Source organism: Canis lupus, chromosome 37 (genome assembly GCF_011100685.1).
Source record: "Canis lupus familiaris isolate Mischka breed German Shepherd chromosome 37, alternate assembly UU_Cfam_GSD_1.0, whole genome shotgun sequence".
Classification (NCBI taxonomy): domain Eukaryota; kingdom Metazoa; phylum Chordata; class Mammalia; order Carnivora; family Canidae; genus Canis; species Canis lupus.
This window is the reverse complement of record NC_049258.1, coordinates 23,327,100-23,330,585: the sequence shown is the minus strand read 5'-3', so window position 1 is coordinate 23,330,585 and position 3,486 is coordinate 23,327,100. Positions and strand designations below refer to the sequence as shown.

At 50.6% G+C, this 3,486-nt stretch overlaps 1 long non-coding RNA gene across 1 annotated transcript; it reads right to left on the bottom strand.

The window, feature by feature from the left end:
• Positions 1-375: 375 nt before the first annotated feature.
• Positions 376-3,130, bottom strand: LOC102155668. Its single transcript, XR_005385380.1, has 2 exons — positions 2,871-3,130; positions 376-2,082 (listed from the first exon to the last, which is right to left on the bottom strand). It is a non-coding gene; the product is annotated as an uncharacterized LOC102155668 (long non-coding RNA).
• Positions 3,131-3,486: the final 356 nt, after the last annotated feature.

Below are 3,486 nucleotides of genomic sequence, written 5' to 3'. Positions count from 1 at the left end.
GGCAGAAACGATCAGAGTCACTTCCAGATGGATGCCGTAAGAGTAGGTTTGTGCTCCAAATGCCCAGGTCCAGAACAAGGATGATGATAGGAGCAGAGCCCCAAGCCAACCCACAATGGACAGAGTATGAGCAAGTAATGAACGTTTGTGCTGAGAGCCCTGGGAATTTGGGACTTGTTACTGCCATGTAACCTGGATGCCCGCATGTCCCCCCTTTTTTTTTAATCAATGAAAATATTCACACACAACTAAGCTGGTTTTGCGATTTTTAAGAAAAGAAAATAGCTTTCTTAAAATATGTCCTCCGGGGGCCTCAGTTTCTGTAAAGTGAGGAGGGAAATATAGCAAAATAATAACAACAATATAAAACGTTAATTGAATGCTTATCATCAGCACTTTAGGTAAAGTATCTCATTTTGTCCTCACAACAAACCTAAGAGGTGGGTATTGGTATTTTCATTGTCCTCATTTATAGACAAGGGAACAGAGCTCTGGAGAACTTAAGAAGCTGCCCAGGGGAGTAAGGATACTAAGGATAATTAGTGACGTAATGCAAATGGTCTAGCACAACAGCCTGGTCTTTTAACCTCTATGTCACATCTGTGGGGTTCTGGTCTCTTAGCCTCTGTGTCATATCTGTGGGGTTGTTTCTAAGATCCTGTCCATCTGGACGTGCAAAGAGTCTGTGACATCACCATATGGTAACGGCTGTCGCCCTAGGTCTTCGATTTTGAAACCAAGACCCACTTTCACCACTGCCTGAATTTTAGAGAGTTAATAAAATCATTTGTGCTGTGCTCTGAACATCTTCAAGGAAAGCACAGGGTAAATGAAGTGGGTGCCCCAGTCCACAGAGGAGGAGGAGCCTCCCCCGGGAGCAGGAGGTCCAGACGCTCTCCTGTCCAAAGCCGCTGCCTTGCCGTGGGAGAAATGTGCTGCCAATACAGAGAGCTTTTCTGCTCTTGCTGCACTTTTATAGAGAATGAAATCACCAGAGAAGTGGTGGCCGGTTGGGGGGGTGTGTCTCTCTTGGGAAGGCTAGGGCGGAGCCTGGTGGCCTCATCATGTGGCTCTAGACTCAGGTTTGCAGCCTCTTGTCCCAGGGAATTTTGTTCATTATATCCTACTAATCCTCACAATGGGCACTTCTCAGCCCCCTAAGGAGGGGACATGGGATAAGAATTTTCCCAAGAATGGAAGCCCCACTATTTTCATAGAATGGCATTGAGAGAACACACGCAAACTTCCCATGTCTTGTGTCTAGGTAGATCTAGTAAAAAACCAGACCCTCCTGCATCAATCTCTCTTCTTCTGTTAAACGAAAAGACTGTCTTTGGGAAGACATTCTTACTCTCCATGGCCCTTTCTCCTGATGATCTGGCTTTTGAGAGTTCAACTGATCTTAATAGAGACTAGTTCCTTCAGTGGGGTAGAAATGTCAAACCAAGGGCATCTAGGTTCTCTCAGTTATGAACCTCTCAGCCACAAATCCGGCTCCCAAACAACGCTGAACTCCACCAAGGCCTGTTGCAGATCCCATCCTGGGTTCTTGTCATGGAAACAGCCCGGAATTAGGCTTTTGGTTCCATCATCATCCAGTGGTATGACTGTGACAGGTCACTTCCCTCTCTGGATCTGCATCTCCTACTCTTTAAAATAATGGAGTCGGAGGAGATAGCCTCTAAGTTCGCCCCCAGCAGTATGATTCCAGGATACTGTGACGTCTGGGGACATTGGCATAACTGTCTTGCCTGAATGAGCAAGGATAGTATCATTGGTTTACCTCTTCCCCACCACTTCCTCCTCCCTAAGTACTGTTGGAAGGGTGATGTCTCTTCAATTTCTGTCCCTCTACTCAGCCACAACCAACTCTCCTCCTGCCCCCACTGTCAGTGTATACAACCTATGTAGGGATGAAGATGCCACCAAGTGTCATCAGCCACTTCGTTTTGACCCTCAGCAGCTCAGGCAAAAAGACACGGCTGAATTGCCATTGGAGTGTATCTCAGAATTTCCCTCTTCTGCTTTCTTCTCATCTTCCATTAGCTGAGTTCATGGAGGCTTGGTTCCATTTTGCCATTTCTAAAAAGAGTAAAAATGTAAGAGGGACAAGATTGGGAATTTTTAGGGCCCTAAGCAATATAATTTGAGTAACCTGTGCTTTTCTGTGAGAGAGCGATCCACCAACAGCTGATGGCCAATGACATCAGCAGGTCAGCTCCCTCTCGGGCTCCTCGGACCACAACCCCAGTGCCCTCCATTCAGATGCTCCTTGTGATGCCTTCCTTTGGGCCACTAAATTTGTATTCCCTTCCCAGTGTCCTGCAGTGCTCCCCAGGACCCCCAGCTGATCTTGGCCCTGACTCATTGGTGCTGACTCAACAAAGAAAAGCAGACCCCTCAGGCAGCCGGATGGTGGACCTGGGCCAGAGCCTGCAGGAGTGGGCGGGAGGGCAAGCAGAGGCGGGAAACCCATCAATCAGCCTGTCACCAAGTCTTTGCCGAGCCCCCCTACCCCGCCCCAGGACTTGGTCCCATGCCGACCTGCACGGTGGGGTCCCACCAGAGGAAGGGGAGAAGACAGGAGTCTTTATTTTATTGCAACTAAAGATGCAAAGTTGGAGCTCTTCCCTTTTGGGGGTACCCAAGTAGACAACCCACCGTAGCTCCCAGGAGCAGGGTGTGAGGACTGCTCAGTAGAGCTGCGCAGTGGAGCTGTGGGGAAGGCTGGAGTGGGGCAGCCAGGGTAGGGCTTTGAAGCTGTGTTTGCGAGGCTTTGGATGTAGGATTAAGATAATGTCTGCTGTTCAGAAGCAAGAGAGAGGAAGCAAATGGAAATCATGGGGGGATTATAAAGCCCCCAAACTCACCCCCTTGGGATTGCTGTTGCCACCAGCCCTCACTTCTCTCCAGCTGGGTGTGGGGCACCTCCTTTGAGTTGAACCATTGTCTTTAAAATGTCCCTGCTAAACTGAACCGACTCTGTTATTCTGAGAGTGACTCTTGAGCTCCATCTGTTCCCGGGATGGCACATACACAGAGGGGGACACAGGCCATGCGGGGCAAAGGGGCATGGGGGATGGCAGATGCGGGAGGCTGTGCTTTAGAATCCCAGAGCCCTGCAGCCTGGAATCCTGCCTCAACGGTTTACCAGTTGGGTAACTGAACTGGGGGCAGTGATTCAGTCCCTTGGAGGCCTGGTCTCCTCGTCTAGCCAAGAGGGACGCAGCAGCCCCCTCCCAGACCTTGCCAGAACGTCCCGTGCGCTTCCGTTGGGGGACGCTGTGTGGGCACCGAGTGCCGGAGAAAGGGAAGGAGCAAGCTGGCCGTGGGACAGCACCGGGCCATGTCGGTCGCTTTCTCTTTCTCCTGCTGCCAGACTGGAGCAAACCCCACCGAGGGCTCCCTCTGCCGTCCGTTCTCTGCGCTCACCATCCTTTAGAAACTAGGACAGGACAGGCCTGGGGTGGGGGTCGGGGCGCAGGA